The sequence below is a fragment of the Bactrocera tryoni genome, chromosome 3 (genome assembly GCF_016617805.1).
Source record: "Bactrocera tryoni isolate S06 chromosome 3, CSIRO_BtryS06_freeze2, whole genome shotgun sequence".
In the NCBI taxonomy this organism is placed as follows: domain Eukaryota; kingdom Metazoa; phylum Arthropoda; class Insecta; order Diptera; family Tephritidae; genus Bactrocera; species Bactrocera tryoni.
In genome coordinates, this window is record NC_052501.1 from 62,931,915 (window position 1) to 62,953,782 (window position 21,868).

General features: G+C 28.7%; 1 protein-coding gene across 5 annotated transcripts in view; it reads left to right on the plus strand.

Moving 5' to 3' along the window:
• The first annotated feature begins 966 nt into the window (after positions 1 to 966).
• Positions 967 to 21,868, plus strand: part of LOC120770924 — a 162,642-nt gene continuing 141,740 nt past the window's right edge. For 3 of the 5 annotated variants that reach the window (XM_040098623.1, XM_040098626.1, XM_040098627.1), the window contains exons 1-2: positions 967 to 1,936; positions 14,935 to 15,429. The gene's annotated coding sequence lies outside the window, so the exon portion shown is untranslated. Of the gene's footprint in view, positions 1,937 to 6,213; positions 6,278 to 14,934; positions 15,430 to 21,868 lie in introns of those variants that run through there. The other 2 variants (XM_040098625.1, XM_040098624.1) reach the window with 2 other exon arrangements.

A 21,868-nucleotide genomic window follows, 5' to 3' on the forward strand; every position in this document is an offset into this window, starting at 1 on the left:
CAACAATTGGCAAAACTTTGATCACAATAATGGCGGCTGTAAATGAACATAGAAACATTTACATATACATATGTACATATATACATTCATACATATGTACATGTAATTATTTTACTCTGTGTATGTATGTATGCGAGCTGCTCAGCTGTTGCCATAAACTTTTCAGTAATTGCGCTTGCGTAGCGCTCTCCATAGTTTGGCAAACTTTTAGCCAGCTACAACTGTAACAATAACGCTTAAGAATTGAAACTTTGATCTTTAGTGAATTCAATGCGAGCATTTGGTTTTACAATGGGCTTTACTTTGAATTATTCGCAAGCTTTAGACGCTAACTAGTGCAAAGAGGCAGTGAGAGCACATGAGAGCTAAATAAGTTGAGCAAGTGCACAAGCATAGAAGAGAACAACACAAATGGGAGCATAAACACATGAGAGATCACTTAAGTGAGCAACTTATGTGAGTCTACTTAGCGACTAGGCAGCGTTTCCCAAATCCGCTAGCCATTAAGCTATATCATAACTGTCCACTAAGCAATTGCCACAATAAAAGCAACAAAAATATATGGAGAAACAGCAACAACAAGCTGCTTACCACTTTGGCTAACAGTTAGCCATTACTAGTAACTCACGCAACAATTGATAGCTGTTGTTTTTGTCTCCACAGCTGGTAGCTAGCATGATAGCTCGCTCGCCTTCGCTTTTGGACAGCTTTAATGCGCTCTTTGATTTGAGACTTGGCTTTTTGGTCGCAAACTGCGCGCTTTTAAGTTGTCTAGCTACCACGTAGGGGTGTTAGTGTGTATGTGTGTCAGCTGTTTAGCTTAGCTTTGGCGCTTTGTCTATTTGCTGAGCGCTTGAGACCGTCTCTCCCCTACAATGAGACACGCTACCAAAGCATTGGATTTTTGATTGACTTGGCGGCGCTGCAAAAGCGTTCGCTGACTTCAGTGTGCGCCGACCAGTTTAAGCAGGCAGACGACGGCCACAAATCGGTTTGTCGACGAGAGGGTGTATGTGTGTGTAATTATATATATATATACATATGTGCGTATATGTAAATGTGCAAAATACATACACAGGCGTAAAACGCGTTCCGTTGGATATTCTTACTTTCGTTGTGTTGAAGAAAATTGCAAAAAAATTTAATTTAAAAAAATTTACAAAATTCTCAAACGCTCCAAATCGTAAGCGTTCGCTTGTTACTTTCGAGCAAAGCAGTGAGTGAGTGTGTTTTTGTTGCATAAATTTGTATTTTTTTCGTGCAGTAAATCAGTGTTCGCACTCAAAAACGACTTGCCAACACACGAAGCCAACAACAATTGCAACAACACAGAAATTAAAGTGCAAAAGTTAATAAAAGCGAGTTGAAAAATACAAAAAAGTTAAATATTAATTAATAATATTGCAGCCGCAGTAAGCACGATCGAGCCATCACGACACAAATACAAAAACAACAGCAGCAACAACAAAAACAACGATACAAGCTAATTTAGCAACAACAACAGCTGTTTTTCCTTCTCTGCTGTCAGCAGCTCACACTCACTTTCGGGCTGCCTGTTGCAAAATTTCAAAAAAAAAATAAAAAATATAGTATTCAAAAAGCAACAACAATAAAAATGTTGTTTTGAATTTCATTTCAAAAAATCACCACAGCCGCGCAGTGAGGCGTGTGTGCAATCCGCAGCATTCGAGAGGTGAAGCTGCATTTGCTCTAAAACAACAAGAAAATGAATAAATGTGCGAAAAACTGAAAAAATTTAAAAGCCAGTGGCATTTCGGAATTTTTAATTGAGCTTAAAAAGTTGTGACAAAAAATTCAGTAGAGAAATAATTTTTTTTCTTTCACTGAGAAGTGTGAATTGTGTGTGAGAATATTTTGTTGCTGCTGACGTTTTAAGGCAAAATCTAGACGAATTAAAATCAGCGCAGATTTCAAAGTGAGTTTTGGGTAATAATGTTTAGTCTAAATATGCCAACATATTCAGCCATACTTATGAAAGTATGCTTAATCTGAAGATTGTTTTTGGTATCTAAACATATTCAGCAGTCATACATACATACATGTCGTCATCTAAAATTCAAAATAACGTAACACCACTTTTCATAAGTTTACAGGCGAAAGAAAAGCGATATAACAGAAACCACTCAATTTGAATAAAAATTTAAATGAAACAGTTATATATTGGATATATCCGACAGCGGAAGCTGAAATGTTTTTTCTATATATGTACATATATGTATGTCATATTATGTAGTGAATCGTAAACAATAAAAAACGCAATTTCGATTTTTTGAGTGAAATTATGCAAAACATTGATTTTTTGCCTTTCTTCATTCCAAACCGTATTTGTTTTTTCCATTTTTATTTTGATATTTAAATATAATAATATTAGCAAAAATTAGAAAAGAAATATAAAATATAATAGCAAAAAACTAATACTAAATTTGTTCAATAAATTTACTTATTTATATAGCTTTTAGATTTTAGATTATTATGAGAAAAAAAAATTTAGCTAGCAGACAATTTCGATAATTTTTTTTTGTTTTTCAATAAATAAGACATTTTAAATTTAAATATAATATTTAGTTTCGTTAAAAATAAATTGAAAAAACTCTAAGTTCAATAATCTGTTTTTTGTCTAACTTATTTTAAATTTTTTAATTACAAAAGATTAACAAAACCCAAAACTTAAAAACAGTTATCCTTATAATTTTACTATATTTTAAGATTTAAAATACTTTTTTTATAATATTTAAAGATTTTATTAATTAAATTTTTAAAATTCGATTAAAAAATGATAATAAGGTTATATTATATTATTTAAGTTAGAAAAAAAAAACAACTTTATAAAAAATAATTGGTACTTGAATACAACCTAATTTTTGTATATAATTTCTTAATACATAATAAAATAAATAAAATCATAATATTTTTTTAGAAAGAAGCGAACATTTTTATGAAAAAGTTAAAATAAATTTAAAAAACAGTAACTTCTCATTCGCATATGAATGACTTTAAAATATTAATAATTAATCATAAAACTTATAAATCAATATCTGGTGAGAATAAAATGATAACTAAAATAATAGTTTATCAAGTTAATACAAAACATTTTTTTATAATAGCTAATAAATATAAAGAATGAAGATTTAAATAAAGTATTTATTAAATTTATTTATATTTTTTTTTCCAAAATTACAAAATAATAATATATGTATTTTTTGTAATTTTATTCAAATTACTCAATTTTCAAAAAAAAAAAATGAAAATTCTAATTTTGTTTTTCAATTTTAATTTTTAATTCCACAACTCGAAATGGAAAATTGCAAAAATATTTCTTGAATCAAAAGTTGGAATGCAAAGAGAAAAGCTTTATTACATTTTTCAGCACAAGTCACAATCCCATGCAAAAACGACTTCCTTTTGTCAAGCAGCACATTACAAATAGTTTTTCAATATCTTCTGGCTTCAATTCTTACGACACACTATTTGCTTACTTTTGTATGTACCCTTCCTTTAAATATTTTAAAATTTCGGCTTAATTTATTTGCCATTATTTTGTGAGGACTTCTTGTTGTGTTTGGCAACAATCTACATCGAGTATTGCTTCCAGCCTCTCATCTTAAAGTCTTCATCTTTTTTGGGAACACAGGACGTTCTTCGTCTTCCAAGCCAAAATTTTAAATCGTACAAGCCACTTTTGGCAGATTAGCTCAGCTAGAGCAAGTTCACCATAAACTTCCACCAAAATACAATGGCTTAGAGACACAGGAGGGTCAAAAAATATTCAAATTTTATTTAAATTATGAATTTGTGTTTACCACTTTTTTCAGCCCTTTGTTCAAGAATTGTTTTTGAATTTTCAATTTAAACGTATTTTTGTGATCGAAATTTATTTTTAATTTCGTATTTGGGATTATCTTTTTAATGCATTATTTGCAACCCCGATCGTATCTCTCTTTAATTGGCATTGTTTGTATAGATTTCATTTATTTGAATTAAAAATAAATTGTTGTTGAAAATGGTTATAGTTTATTATTGATAATTTTTCCATATATAAAATATGTAAAAATAAATATAAATATTTATATTGAAAAAGCTTTTGGTCAAAATATTTGCTTGTATAATAATGAATTATTTACTTTTTTAATACAAAATTTAATTAATCATAACATATAATATAATTTAAGCAAAAAAAAAACTAAAAGTAAATTATTTTGAAAAACGGTTTTAGTTTTTTTGATATTTTTTCCATATTAAAAAATATTTTCCACTAAACGACTTTACAGTGGCTTAAACAAAATCATATTGAGCGCACGAATTTTTTTCTTTTTTCCATTCTGTTATAATTTATAAATTTTGCATAAAAGTTGAAAACTAAAATTTCAATGTTTCTTAATATAAAATTTGTGATCTTCCTTTTGCAAAAAAAAATTGTTCTTCTACAGCATCTATGTAAAAAGTTATGATGCAATATATGAGAGACTCGAGTTAGTCCAATGAGTTTTGTCCGACAATGTACATATGTATTTATATATTTTTTAGCGCGTTTGCTGTTGCAAACTTATTTGAAAACGTTCCTTAAGTAATTTGTTTTACACAATTATTACTAAAAAAATTTTTGAAATTTTTCCAACTCTTTTATGCAAAATAAATCGCAATCTACTCTAGCTGCAAAAATTTCGTCAAATGCGTTATTTAATAGCATAATTAAAACAAAAAAAGCAAATTTTTCTAAACGTAATCAACTTACTTTCAACTTTTTGTGTAAAGAATAATATTATTTTGTGAATAAAATGTAAATGAAATATTAAAAAAAAAAATTACAAAAAATAATTATTTCAGTGCTTAGGTATTATTGCTCTTATAAATAATTATTCGTAACTAAATTTTCTTCGAATATGTTTTTTTTTTTAATATGAAAATTTTCAAAACCATTTCCTACGACAGTGGGTTGAATTAAAACATTAATATTAAATAAAGTATTTTTATATAAAAACATTTTTTTTTACTAATTAACTTCTCTAAAAACATTTATTTTTACTACTTTTACAATTTTTACAAATAAACCTTTTTAGTTTTTTAAAAAAAAAAATCGTGCACTGGACTCTAATTTTTGAAAACATTTTATTAATTGTATTTTTGTTTTTTTGTTTTTACCAGTTAATTCCTTCAAAAGAATTAATTTCACAGCTTTTACAAATTTTACAAATAAAGTTTCTTTTTTTTTGCGAAAAAAATTCTTGGACTGAAATATTATTTTTGGCAATATTTAGTTAATTGTATTTATAATTTTTCATTAAAAAAAATTTACCAGTTGATTTTTTTAAAGAAATTAATTTCATAACATTTACAATTTTTACAAATTAAATTAAATATTAATTAAAATTATTAAATTTTTAAAATGTTTCTAATTTTTGAATTTTTCTCATAATTTGTTCAATATTTTTCTTCAATTAAACAAAAACATCAACAATTTAAAAAACTCAAAATTAGCAGGGAATTTAAAAGCAAGCGTTTGAGTTTTCAGCTCGCAAGCACCCACACCCACATACGTTTGATTAAATGTGCGCGACGGCAACTTTTTGTGCGCCAACAACAGGTAAAACCGAGCGACAACAACGCCATTGGGGTGCGTTCATCCTCACTTAGAGTGCAAATATTATAAACAATAACCGTAAAAAGTATACAAAACAAAATTAACGAATAAAAATTTTAACAACAACAACAACCAATTATATTAACAACTTTTGCGCTCATTACGAAATTCCTGTTTGCTGTCACTCGTTGTTTTTATAAACTTACATACACACGCCTGCATGTGGATATGAATGCGTGTGTGCGTCGCCTTTTGACGTTGCAACTTCTCACTCAATTGTCAGAATAAATTTCGTATATTCTTTGTTGTTTGCACACACTTACGGCATTTCTTCTCAATTTCATCTTAATTTCTTGTCGGTGTTTTTGTAAATTTATATTTGTTGTTGTTGGATTTTTTGTGACTCCACGAATTTCTCGCCTTACTTCATTTTGCCATATTCGAAATGAAGCGTAGTATTTAATAATAGCGTTCCGGCCGCAGCTCGCTTATTCGCACGAGTGTTCTTAACCTGATCTGTGGTTATCCGCGACGATCGTTGTGCCATACCTCGATCCTTTGGGCAAACCAAAAAGTCAATAATCATAAAATCACGCGTCAGCTTACACCCATTCGTAACGTTTCGTCAACCGTACGTTTCTCGTAGGACGGTGCGTAGCGTAACAGCCGTAAGCAAAAGTAAGCAAAGGCGCAGGCTAACCGTATATTTTTATGTACTAAGTGATAAGTAGCAGTTTTTAAAGGACCAAATACAGTGAAATTTAAAAGCTATGAAAAATAATTGTGAAACTGCCAAATGCTGAAAAAAACAAAGTATGCCAAAAAACTTTGAATATGCAGTGCCATTGAAATATTAAATTCATTGCAGAATAAAACATTCCTACAAATTATTAAAAATAAATAATTTTTTAATTGATTTAGTATAATAAATTTCAGTGTTATTTTAAAAATAAAATTTCATCAAAATTTTATGCGTAACAAGTTTTGAAAATACTAACAAAAAATAGTTATGATAAAATGAAAAGCACGAAAATAATCAATTAAAAATTTTGATAACAATCATAATATAACACAATTATTTAACGGTACTTTTACGTTGTTAAGTTCAGTTTTAATTTAACAATTTTCAATATAGTCGTTTCTTAAATTGTAAATAATGTGAGATTAGATTGCAATATATTTAATTTGTTAAATGTGAAAAAATCCACGATATTAAAGAAATTAAAGTTTTCGAATTTTTAGTATTAAAAATAATAATTTGGATAATAATACTATTTTTCGAATCCGTTAAAACGTTGTACAAATTTTAGTAAACTATAGTCACTTAAATCAAGTATCAAGTAATTTATCCAATAATGAACTGAAGGAACAATTTGCCACTTATGTATGTGCTAAACGGTCTGTGGGGAATTTGAGGTGTGGTGATTACGAATTTGAGTTCAAAAAACGAATTTGAATTCAAAAATTTCCAACACGTATAGCTATGTTTGCCATTTTAGTAAATGGTGGGGCTTAACTCTTAAACTGTTTGACTAAAACACAAAAAATTCTACGTGATAGGAAATTTTTACTAACATTTTCGGTTTAAAGAACACAAAATTAGCAAGAAACAGCCTCTAAATCACAGTCGCAAAGAATAATTACATATGTATAACAAAAAAAATTGACATTTTCACAAAAATATCGGAATTTTGTTGAAAAGTCTTATGCCGAAAAATATTTTTCTGCGACGTTTTCTATGAAAAATTTTTCTCCTCAAATTTGATTCAAGGAACATTTTCTGTATGTTTCGTTTTGATTTTTCTTCACAATAATTTCTTAACGAAATTTTATAAAAAATAGTATAATAATTATTTTTGTTTCAAATTGGCTGTTTTGTACCTTTTTAATAATAAATAAATTATAATTATATAAATTATAGTTATATAAATTGGTTGTTTTTTAAACGTAAAAAATACTACTCATTACAGTTATTTTATGTAGTGCAAATTTATTTTAAATCGAATATACACCTTTTTGGAATTTAAAAAAATATATTAATTATGGGAATGGTTAAAATTCTTCAATGAATTGAAAAGTTAATTATTCTTAACAAGATTTACATTTAGTTAGAATCCAAATTTATATAAAAGCTTTTAGAATTTGGTTTGATATGAAACCTAAAATTTACAGATACAGATTGGATTCCAGCTCTTATATTTTTTGGAATACCGTGCAGAGAAATGCTTATTAAGTATTTTTCTCAAGAATTATTGTATTTGTAGTTTATTTGAATTATCTTCCAAAATGTTTGGTCAGTGAAAATGTTTTAACTAAATGCTCAAATATCAGCTTTGAATATTTATTTTAAATTTTGTAATTTAGTTTCTATTCGCTAAGACTATAAATTGTAAGATTTTTTAATGATTTTTTTCTTTTTACGTTTCCTAAGAAAGACTACGAGTAAAATCAATTGAAAGAAATGGCTCCTTGATAGTTTCGGACTAAATAATGTTAGGAAGTTGAAATGAAAAAATATATAAAAAATTTGTATTTTTCAATATAAATTTTTTCCATATTTGCCTCTTATCTTTTTACTCTTATAAAACAAATATATGCTTATTATTTATGCTAATTTATATATTTATATATACAAAAAATTCTGTGACGTTTTGTAGTCCCATACAAAATTATAAAAAAAGGTTTTTTTTAAAAGAGATGTAAAAACTTCACTAATAAATCGATGAACTGGATTTGATCACGTAAATGAACTTTTAATGTCACCAGTTTTTGTGCTTTACCCGAAAATTTTCATACTTGTAATGCAAAATTTATCAAGGTACTACATATAATGCCAAAAATTAATATGAGTCAGCTGATAAAGTGATAAATTAATTGATCGATGCATATACATATTTGCAACAGTTATATATTATTTTTTTCATGAAAAACCGCAACTGAATCTGAACTCAAATTAAATCAAGTCAAAAAACTGCATTTGAATATTTAATTTCTAAATTAAAAATAATAATAATAATAAATAAATATTAAAATCAGTTTTATCTTAAATTAAAATTAAAATCAAATCCTTAGTTATTGCAATAAAGCCCTAAAGTGAGTAAACGCATGAAGAAGTGTGCGCGTGTGTGCTGGCCGGTAAGCCAGTGACCTTTGAAATCAAATATGGTATATACATATATAGAAATAAAAATTTGATTCTACTCAAAGCGACAACAACAGAGCGCATTAAGCGCTCAAGGTTGCTCTTGAAATCAATATTTAGATACACAAGCCAGTCCACGAAGATAATTGTGTATGCAAATAGCAGAATGTATTTAGATACATATTAATCTAGACATATTTAAATAAGCTTGTTTGTACTTCAACGCTCTGCTTCTTCTGAAGCTGTAGAGCTACTCAACGCATTCGCTTTGTGAATTGGTTTGAGGTGTGAAGATTTCATTAACGAATGTCGAGAAAAGTAACTAATACAAATACTTACTTATATATTTTGTGGGAAAAACAGTTTAGTATTATCAACATTCGTAAGCTAAATTTTCTATAATCATTTTTAAGGCCTTAGTTTTGACTATAAATATAGATCGCGTCGAAGGTTTTATAACCTTAAATAATAGATATGTCACTCTTATTTTGTATCGAGCCTGTGACTTAAAAGACTTTAATTTGTAATTCACTGACTTAGCTTTAGAGTACGTTCACAATGCGTCATAAACTCGAGTTCATTGCCTTTTTGATGGTTAATATAAACAATACTTACATAGCCACAGTTAAGGAAAAAGATTATTTCGTTAACCGGAGTTTACTGATTATTCTGGTGCTTAGTATTAAGCATCACTTACAAACACGGAGTTAAGGAAAATGTACGAGTATATAGCATAAAATAGAGTTTACTGTTAATGCTGATGTTGATTATGAAACACTACTCATATACTAAGTTATTTTTAAATTCGCTTATAATATTTATTAAGATTACTATTATTCTAGTTGGAAACTATTTTTTTAGTTCCTCGACATTAAATGCCCTTAAAGCCAGTCAGTGTCAGTTTCTTACAACTCGCCCATAAGCACACTTGCTCATAAACTCAAAACATTATACAAGAGTTAAATTTTTTTTTTATTCGGTACCACTTTTGATAATTCTGAAATTTTACCTGATGTTGTTTCCATGTGAAGTCACTTAAAATTCTCAGCTAAATTTTGTAAAACGAATTAGAAATCTAGGATCGGCGGCTGACATAGATTTGATAAATTTTCTTTTTATCTCTTTAGTAATTTCCATTGCATCATAGATTTATAGATTGAATGAATTATTGTGGGCAAAACTGCGCCTATTTTTCTTAGCCTCTTACTCATAACCCCATATATCTCATAGTGTATCTTATCGGCTTATATTTTAGCGCACTTTGAACGATAGCACGATAGCCAATATTGATAGACATTTGTTCACCGAATCGTTGGGTGTAATCGTGATTTGTTGTTGCTGTTTTTTTTTTGTAATTTTCGGTACAATGTTTTCCAAATGCTGTTATTACCTGTTTTTCACGTTTGTTATTTGTTAGTTTTTTTTACATTTATTTTCTACACACATACATGCATATCTTTTCTCTTTGCTTTTGTTGTTGCTATTCCTTGTATGTATATTGGCATGTGTTGATTTGCTCGCGATGTTGTAATAATACGCACGGAATTTGCTATGGTTGTTGTATTTGATTTTGCTTAGTTGTTGTATTGATTGTTTCTACGTTTTTACTGATTTTGCTTCTTCTGGCAATTGTTTTTGTTGTACATATCAACAAATGCTGCAATTATGCAGCTGTTTTTCTTTTCCTTACCGATTTCATTGCATGAATTCTCATTTTCTATAAATTTTCATATTCTTCGATTGTGCTCTCACTGTTGACTGCGGCGAGTTCATTGGTGTGCTTTCTAGCACTAGTACCATAGTTATCCATGGGAATCGTTAGAATTTTTGAAATAGTTTTGTGTTTAAGATCTGATAAAAAGGACAGGAAAACTTGATTTCATGTTTTAGCCTAAAAGCTGGATTACAATGCACTCATAAAAGGTACTTTTGATTACAAGACTTTAGAGATAGATATTAGGAATAATGTGTTCTAAGGAATTTTGCTTCTAGACTAGCACTTCATAATCTACTTTTTAAACAGAACTAAGCCAAATCATTCAGTAAAAAAGCCTTAGTTGTCTTATCTGGTATAACTATAAACTTTTTTCAAACCTTTGAAGTGATTAGATGTTATAGCATATTCCTTACCATAACCGCATTCATTTATAGGGTACAGAGTCTTATAAAAGTTCAATAAAGCTTAGTGCGATCATCATTTATAATGTAAAGACCTAACCAGAGCTTTTATATATTTCAAATATTAACTCAGTGTGTTAGTATCTTAGTATTTTACTTAACTATCTCATTGTGTTTAAAGTTTTGAGTTGATTATGCAGAATTGTGCTCAGTTTTTGTTTAACATGGCACACCTGTAACGGTATTTTAATAAAAATTTCCATAATTTCACTTTTCAATAAAATAGTTGTATAATTCTCGGACAGTTTATAAATAAATTTAATAGGAGAATTTTCATGAATTCCTAACGGAAAAATTTATATATTTTTATATTTCGGAGAGAGCTTATTACGAATAAAATTGAGTAGTGTTACAATTGTTAAATGTTTATTATATTATCTTATAGATTTGTAAGATTACTATGAGTATTCTAAAATATCAACCATATAATTCATAATCAGGTAACGGTGTTCTAAACGCAAATAAAAACGATAACTTTTTTAATGTGAAATATTGCTGTTGTTAGACTGGAAGCTTAGCACCCACTACTACTAACTAATAACCCAGAGTTTGCTATATTATTTCTTTCACCTCAGTATTTAATCATTTTGAGTTCACCTTCTAATTTTGCTATGAAATTCAAGCAAATGAAAAAGCTGGACTCCCGGCCTTGTAAATAGTTTTAAGTTGGCACCGTCATAGATCTACATTTTAAAACAGAAAAAAATACAAATTAAATTCGGTGCTGCTGCAGCATTTTAAAGAGAATACTTTGCAGTTGTTTATAAACACGAAATCTTCAACTCTCGTCTTATGCAGATTCTTCTGCGATTTGGAAGCACATTATAAAGCCAAGTACGGAGTATAGGTTAGAGCTCAAATATGAAGAAGGGATTGTTTCTTCTAAGTTGGTTTTGTTTTAAATTTATAAAACTGACTTTGACACATTTTTTATTTAATCCGCCTTCAAACTGTGTAAAAATTGTTTTCCCTACAACAGTTTATCAAATTACAAAACAGATTTACTCACATACATGTATCTGGCTTTGAATATTGCGTTTGCTCCAACTGGTTTTGCGTGTCAATGAAAATTTTATTGTACAACAATAGCAGCAACTGCATAAATTAATTATAAATACAATAACAACAATATGGCAAAATAGATGGAAAAAATAGAAAAATTATTTATTAAACTAATAATAGTGGATGTATGTGCGAAAGAGACACAGAGAGCACGAGTGAGTGAGAGAGCGCGAAACAGCTGGTGAAATCACTGAAGCGCTGTGCACACACACAGCAGGAAGGGGAAGAAGCAAAAACGTGTTGTGGCAATATTGAATACCAAAAATGCTATAAATATATTTTTAACTGTACATATATATTATATATATTATTGGCATGTGTATGTTGTTTGCTATTGTAAGCGCTGTGTTGAATGCACGTTTCTACAAAGCTGACATTATTTTTTATAGCAAAGCTGTAGTTGGATTCATCAATAAATGTGTGTTGTGAGGAATTTGTTTATCGTTTGATATATGGTTAGGTATATTTACGGTTAAAACTGATTGACTTGCACTGTAGGAAAACGAAGTAAAGTCAGAAGGCATATTTTTTGGACTGTTACATAATAACCCTTTTCTATTTAAATAAGAAAATTAAATATTAAAACAATTTATAAATATTATTCTACTTTCCAAAGGCATAAAAATAAAAAAACAAGTACTATAAATAAAAAATAAAAAAAATTCTTATTAATTAACTAAATGATTTCTTAAAGTTTCTGAACAAGAAGCAGACATAATTAATATACATTTTTTTTTATTTTTATCAATTGAACGCCCAACTATATTTAGAAATTTTTTTCTAATTTCCAAAAGTAGAAAAAAAATTAATATTAAAAATATATATATATGTATATAATATATTATATAATTTATAATGATAATAATAATATATAATTTATATAGAATTAAAAAAACGACTACTAAATGATAAAAACATTTTTGAACAAGAAGTGGGTAATTTTTTTTTAATTTTCGTTTAATCAGTAAAACCATAAAATAATTTGAAAATGCTTTCCCGCTTTTTTAAAAACTATTCATGAATTTATTTTAAAATTTTCATCAAATATCAGCAATAAATAATGAATTATTTAAAAAAAAAATATTATATAAAATTTAGCCTTAAAATAATTTACAAACATTTTCTAGCTATTTGGCACACATTTTTCGAATAAAAATTTAGCCAGTCATATAGCTTTTTCCCAGTTGGGTCATGTACATACATACATATACCGCTAACATATAGTAACACATATAAATACATATAAATATTCAAACAATTTGCAAAAAATTACCATATATGATTTAATATGGTGTTAATGATACGAATAGAATGATATATCAAATAGCAACAAAAGCCAAAGGCAAACACAAACAAAAAGCAGTTATTTATTGGAATTCCAAAACATATTATAAATAATAAAGAAAAATTCGAATAATATATTATATTATTATATATAATTATATATTATGTACATTACTAGCACACCAAACGATGCTTCGCAAAAATTAAAAATTTAAAAAGAAATATAAGATAAATTTTCATTGGTTTCCAAAAAATTTATTCATATTAGAATTTGAAAACTATAAATAAAAAATTTAAAAAGAAAAAAAAACATAAAATACAAACAAAAATAACAATTTGTTCAGATTTGAAAACAAAAACTTATATTGGACATATTTTTAAATATTTTTGGCATGTCTGAAAAAAAATTAAACAAAAAATTTATTAGCGTAAAACAAAAGAAAAGAGAAATTAAATATTTTGTATTGATTTAGAAAAGTGTATAAATAAATGATTATTTGTTAAAAATTATTTTTTAAGAAATAAATATTTTTCGTGTGTCTGCAAAAAAAATAATTTTTCAAAAATATGATCAACATAAAATTTATTATTAAATGTATGCCAAAAAAATTAAATATATTTTATTGATTTAGTAAAAGGTATATATAACTGTTTATATATTGCAAAATTTTATTTTCTAACCAAAAATTCTAAGAAAAAATTAAATTTTTATATATAATAAGAAAAAAGATAAGTTTTGTGTGTCTGAAATTTCAAATAAAAAAAGTTAGTATGAATAAAAATTTTAAAAATAATTAAGGGAATTATATTAATAATAATTTTTTTTTAACTTGTGCCAAATAATATAGATGTGTAGATTTTGAATTAAAAAAATATGTGTGTTTATAAAACAAAAAACAAAATTATGAAAACTATATTTTTTAAGTAAACAAAAATTTTCGCCAAATATTTTGTAAAAAAATTAAAAAGTTGTAGCGCTATTTAATATATCTATAATGATATGTTTTTTAAATTTTAGTAATTAACTAATTTAATTAACTTTTAAATTTTAGTAATTGAGGATATTACTCAAGGTTTCTTTTTTATCATATTTCCAATTTTTCTTCTTTAATGTTTAAATAATTAAAAATTCCTTTTTTTTTTAGGAATTACCAGCAGAATTACAAAAGTCAGTTAAAATATTTTTAAAAGAATTTTTAATGCTTAAAACACTTTTATAATTTCCTTTTATGGGATATTTATGATAAAAAAGAAACCTTGCGTAATATCCTTAATTGCTAAAATGTAAAAATTAATTATTTATGTAAAATTTAAAGTTATATTAATATATTATAAATAGCTTCTTTATATTTCGTTGTACTTTTTTAAATGGTATCTGTTTGTTGAATGAAATATTCAAAGTGTAAAAAAAATGCTAAAATTTTTTATTTAGTTGGAGATTTTAATTTTTTTTGTAGTTTTTTATAATTTTTTTTTTTAATGAAATTTTTTTTATATTTATTTTTCTATTTTTGAAAAATTTAAGTATTATGCTTAACGATTTCTAGTTTTAAATTTTATTTGTAGAATTCATTTTACTTTTTATTTTAAAATTGTATATTATTGTTTTTAAAAAATACGTTCCCATTTTTTTCTAATTTAAATGCTTTTCTAATTCTTTTCATTCCAGCACACTGAACTCCTTATGGAAAATAAAGTGAAATTTTATGTTTGTAATTAGGAACAACTCGCGCGGAGGGTAAAACGAAATACATAAATTTGATTTAGAAAATAAAAATTTTTAGTTTACAATTAACAAACCTAAAAAGAAAACACAACGAAAGCGAACAGTGAGAGAGAGACTCAAGCACAACAACGCTAATCGCCACAAAAGTGAAGTGTGAAGTGCGAAATTCAACGCCAACTGCCAACATACACATACCCACACGCACACACACACTTACGCAAAGAAAAACATTTTCTTACCGCACATTTTCCATTTTTCTTCGGTGAATTTTCGTCGTTCCGCTGAAAATCGCGCGTGACGCGTCGTCCTCTATACGTCTTCTTCTGTGTTATTTCTTGCCGCCACTTCGCCTTCAACTGCCAATTTGCCACATAAATACAAAAGCACAAACTCATTTTGCAAAGACTTTTTGCGCAGGCCTTCAGACTTCAGACTGTGGTGAGTTTACATACATTTTTTCTATATACTTGCATGTAAACATACATATATAGTATGCACATTTTTATACATATGTATGTATGTACTTATGTGGTAATGTGCTCTATGCGTTGCTATGTGCATGCACTTGTTGTTCTTATTATTATTTAATTTATGAAATTTTATGCAACATAAACATAGCCATAAGTATGAATGTACGTGTGTGTGCAGCAATGTAAAACAATAGACAAGAAAAATGCATGAAATAAATAAGTGTGGAAAAAATGGGCAAAACAATGACTGCGAAAATTTAATTAGCTTGTGTTTTTTTGCGCGGCGCTTTTTTGGTGTTTACCTGGTTTTTAGCAGCTCCATACATACATATGTGTCTCATATCTACTTATATACATATGTATTTCCTTGCATGCTATCTGAAAAAAAAATAAATGGTGTTGCGTATACGCCATGTTGCACATTTTGTAATTCATATTGTTTTTTGTGTTTAGGTTAGCTTAAGAAATATTTTTGCTTTTTTTTTTCTTTTAAGCAATTTAACACAGATATTTTTTATTATTTATTATTTCTTTCTTCAAAAAAAAACGTATGTTAAATTGCGAAATAAATAAAAAAATAACATAATATACAACAAAATATTTCTTTTATTTGTTGTTATTCTATGCCAGGGTTTTGTGCTAGCGTAGGTCAATTAGAAATTAGAACAAAAGCATTTTAAATTTTAAATAAGAAATCTTTTAACGCAATGTATTATTATTTTGCTAATAAGTTAATTATTACACAAATAAAAAAAAAAATATTTTCTTATTTAAATATTTTTTTTCTTTCCATAAATTTTCGCGGTGAAAATAGTTATATTTTAATAGTTTCAAGTTCATTTTTTTTATAATTTACATAATTTTATTAAAATAAAGGACATATTTGTATAGAGAAACAATCAAAGAGTATTAAAATTTCAAGAAAAAAGCAAGTATTATAAATTTTTTATAAACTTAATATGTATATAAACTTTCGAAAGAAACTTTAATTATTTAGTAATTTTTTTATTTGGTGAATTGACAAAACTTCCGTTTCCGAAAATTGTAAATAAATCCCAAACTATTTAATTATTCTCATTATTTATTTTGTCATCTTCAAAATCATCTCCTCCAGGTGTAAATCACTTATGCCAATGATTTTTTCAGACCTCGAAATACTTTTCGGCATCGGCATTTTTTGGGATGGCCTTCAGCTCCTTCGGCGAATTTTATTTTATCTCTTCTATCGACTGAAAACGGTTTCCACGGAACAGCATTTTCAGTTTGGGGAACAAGAAAACCCACCCGAAGCCAAATATGGTGAATACGGTGGTTGATCGATGGTATTCATTGCGTTGTCGGCTTTAAATTCGTTTTCAATCGTACACTTTTTGAAAAATTTTCAACGTTGTAAAGAGTTTAGTCGAGCAAGCATCCGTTTCATACCCAAAATATCCAATATAATAATTCGAACGGATTCACGAGACTTATCGAGCTCTCTTGCCATCTCTCTAACACTTGCCTGACGATTTTCAAGCACCATATTCTTCACTTTTTTAATATTTTCATCAATTGAAGAGGTCGAAGTACGTCCAGAACAAGGCATGTTTTCGTCTTTCAGCTTTGTACAGACTTAAGCAGTTACTGTAAACAGAATGGTTGACTGATCGCGCTCATATTTGGCATAGTCGTTAAAGACAGTCCTATAAACTTAGCAAAATATTTTTTTTTAATATTATTTACCAGGGAAGTTTAATAAACATTTTCGGATGCTGTTTGTCACAGTGTATATTATATATACATATTCTTAAAAAGCTTCTAAATTCCCTAATTAAAATGAAAAAATAAAAATTTTGTTATTGCCTTTACGTTTTTCTCACTCTATGATTCTCTTTGGTGGCACTGTTTTTCAGTTCAATTCTTTAGCATGCACTTAGCATATTTTACTTAAAGTCACATAATAACAATTAGACCTTGCAATGCAAGCGTTTCTAAGACTACTGCTCTAAGCGTTCATAAAAATTTTCCAGGTATTAAAAAAACACGAAATAAGCAAAAAAGTAAAAGAAACCTTGCACAAAAAGATAAATATTAATAAATTTTTTGTCGTATTTTTATTTAAAAATAATTTTTTGTAAAAAATGTTTAACTCATGATTAATTTTCTACTTATGATATATCTTTAAATTTATTATAATTTATTTGTATTTTCTTAATTATTTTAATTTTTATTGTATTACATATATATTTTTCGTTTAATTTTCTGTTTTTTATTAGTTTTAATTTTTTTTTTGCTAATTTCTTTTTTTCACTATATCTCATCGGTGAAAGCGTATTTGTCGTGAACTTTTACCCAAATCTAAAATCCGAAAGCGTATGAACGTGATTTTCTTTTTTCGTTGTGTTTTCTTGTCTTGCCATCAGTCCATGTCTGCCCTACCTGTCAACACTTCCTCCGACTTCCGTTTGTAAAATGTGGTTGTTTTGTTTTTATATATTTATTCATTTATATAAAATTCCCGTTAGAGCCTTGGCTTTTGACGGCCATGAGTTGCTATTGTTTTTGTAATTTTGTCTGTCTCTTTTTGAACGATAACTTTTGGCAGATAATTTAAATTCAATTACCGAACAACTGCAAAAGCTTTGGTTTGTTGTGTATTTTTTAATTTTTTTTTTTGGTTTGTGTGTTGTTGATTTTTGTGTTTATGGTTTTGAGTGTGTTGTTGTTTTAGGTGTGTAACTATATTTTTTGGGGTTGGCGTCTCCCAGCCGGTCAAGCAGTCAATCGGTTGGTGATGGTGTCAGACAAATTTCGTGAATTATTTGTGTTGAGGAGGTTAAAAGTTGTTGCTTTTTCGTCAAATGTGTAATTGTTATGAATTTTCTTCCCAAAACTATATATTTTAGTTTTATTTACTTTCTATATACTTTTGCATAATTTAACCTTTTGACATAAATTGTTTCTGGACATTTTATACTGTTTGGTTTTCTTTAAAGAAATATTCAGGAATGGGATAAATTGAAAGCAAATAATTTTCGGTTGGATAATAATTTAATAGTTAGAAAGAATAGCATTAAAAAGTGTCGGGATCAAGATTTTGATTAACTGTAAATTTTCATAAGGGATAAAATTAAAAATAATATTCCTGAACATTAAAGGTTAAAGGTCCCATGCAGACAGTTTTTCGAGAAATGAACTTTTCAGGTATTAAACTGATACACATACCTTTAAATTGGCACACATACCCTTTCACCATAAAGAACTTCTATTATTGAGATTATTTGTCTAATTTAAAATTATACAAGTATATATAATGGGTTGTCAAAAAAGTCTTGAGGTATTTTTATTGAATTTTTTTTTATTGAAATTGAAATGAATTTTTGATGACTCATGCCCAGCTCTTGACCGATGCTACGGCTGCTACTATGCCGGACTCTTTCGACCAATTCATCGATTTTATCGCAATTTTCGACGACAGGCCTTCCGGAGGGTGGCGCATCTTCGGCCACCTCTACACCAGAACGAAAACGTTGAAACCAACGTTGTGCGGTGGAAATGGAAACTGTATCGGGTCCATAAACTGCACAAATTTTATTGGCGGCTTGAGATGCATTTTTGCCTTTATCGTAGTAGTACTGTAAAATATGCTGTATTTTCTCTTTATTTTGCTCCATGTTTGCGACACTATAACTGACGAACGACTTAAAAGAAACGACAATCAATCAAACACGTGTTAGCGCGTGAAATGAGCTTTCCAAAAAGGTATAGCATGACGATGCGACGAATAAAACTAGAATTACGCGCTTTCAGCGCCAACTAGCGAAAATACCGCAAGACTTTTTTGACAATACATTATATCCTCATACTAATCCTTTCTAGTAGTACTCAAAAGCAAACGCTTCCAAAATGTTTAATGGAATAGAACGATCCAAATAAAATCAACCGGGACCGGGAGTAGATTAGAGTTCTCTAATCATCTTTTGATCTATCATTTGTTAACTGGCACTCAAGTAATGTTTGAGAAAACCAGGTAAAGTAAATATTATCACGAGGTTCTTGTGTACTCCAATGGCACCTAGAAGGTCTAGAAAACAAAGACATCTTCCTAAAAAAGTACTAAAAATGTTACCCAATCTACTGTCAAATATGTCTTAAAATTGGACAAAGTAAATCTTGTCAACACTTCCTTCATTCGTGGGTGCTTTTTGTGAAACTAAGGTTGAAGACCTTGCCACGCATATCGTTATCTATTCAGATTCTGGTAGATTCGTGCGTTGTATTGGATGACTCGTTCGAGATTAAATCCTGTTTGGAGCTATAACCTTGGAGAACTTCTTCTAGAGCCAAAGCTCTTTGACTGAGAAACTAACTAGGACCCCTTATAAACTTCGTTTTTGTTTTGAAGTCGTTAAATCTGTTGTTGTCAAGAAGTTAATAAGTTCTCGACAACCACAATGAAGAGCTTTTTTCCAAAGGGCAAATTCGGAGTAGTTAGTTTAAATGAGTGATCTACATTGTTGCTGCAAATAGTCCTCAGACAACTTCAAAATATCGTACTTTAAAGTCCTTTTCTGTCTCATTTCAATCGACTCGACCGCTTAAGGCCAATTATTCCTTTCGGTTTCTACCAAACTTAACTTTTGTGCAGTACCTTCAAATATAAACATTGAAATTACGCGTCAGGCCTACAGCTCGGATGAAAATTGAACACCTGACAGACAACAGGTCCACAACAACTGCGCTGCCTTCTTAGTTGCATTGTTGCAAACAAAGGCTGGGAAAATTCATACTCTTTTTTCCATACCTTTTCAGCAAATCTAAATTATTTAGATTTGTTTGAGGTTTGATTTGATTTCCCCTCCACTTTTGTTTTGAGACCAGTGCACAATGCAATTGTTAAATTGTTGCATCAACAGTGTAAATATCAAATGGAAATATGTCTCGCATGCACACAAAGCCAGATTGATCAGCTGATATACACATATGCATGTATGTGAGTGTGTGCATGTGAAGACGAAGAGACGATAGGTAGACTAAAGTGTTTGCAAAGCTGTAGACAGTGCGTCCAGTGTATGGTGTTGGTGTTGTTGCCTTTACGTAATATTTTAATGCTGTCATTGTTATTATTGTTGTCGTTTTTAGTAACTCAATTGTTGTTGTCTTTTTCTGTGATGTTTGCTATGTTTGCATTTGCAGTTTTTTCTGCTTTTCTGGCAACTTCAGACATATTTTCTTGCCGCGTTTCACATTGGCCCACTCTTCGCTCACTCTCTCTAAATTTTCATGGTTTAGTTATGCAGTTTGTGGTGATTTAAAGCGTCTGCTTGAAGTTTCAAACAAAGGCGAAAGGGTGATTAAATGCAAGAGATTTAATAAAGTCGAATGACCTTTTTTATGATCACATGATTATGTTATATTGATATTGAAAGTTAAAGGTGAAAATTGCTGTTCCACAATAGTGCAGTTATTCAGTGGGATTTCTTCAATTTAATAAAATATTTTGAGCGTTTTTCAGGGTATACATATGTAGGGTTTAGCTGCAAATATTAAAATGGAAATAAAATAAAATAAATTAGCATAAAATAAAATTGGGACTGATTCAGCTTTCTTCGGGCTTCCTCTGTGTCTCTGGCTGGAATAACTGCTGCTATGTCGTTCGCGTGGCCGATTAAATAATATTCGTCTGGCATTTCAAGTTTTAGTATTTCATCATAACTAATCTTCCACAGGTCTGTGCCTAAAACAGATCCTTGTGCTGTTTAACTAATATTAAGTTTTTAATTATAGTTCTCATTTTCAAAAGATATAAGTGCATATTATAAGTATTCAAGAAGCTGTTAAAGCAAGACTTAAAGCCCACAAACCACAATCCAGATAAGTGTAGTTGCATTTTAAGCATACCAACTCCACCCAGGTGACCAACTTTGCCTTATCGCATGCAAATAAATTATATTTACTTGTGTCTTTTGAAAAATTCCCCATACCATGAAATTCTCTAGCCTCCAACGGCAAACATGAAGCAAAAAAAGTAAACAAACAAAGCAGGTGTCACCTTAATTCAACACTACCTATGTCCGATTCCAATGACATCAGCGAAATTTTTCGTGCCAAACAAAAGCAAAAGAAACACAACAAAAAGATACCGTAAGCATTGGCTATCACAACAACAACGTCACTTGCATATTTATTTAATTTAGTAGCAACTGTTGCTGTCAATGTCAATTAATGCCAGCCAAGCCAAATCAAGACAAAACCGAGCCAGCCAGACCAAGAGCCAAGAGCCAAGTCAAACTCAGCTGACTCAAGCGCAGCTAAGCTGTACGAGGCTGTAACGGTATGGTGGTATGTTGCAATGTCAGCACTTTTCTCCAAATGACAAACATACATACATACACCCATATATGTAAAAACATTTAAATATGTGTTAT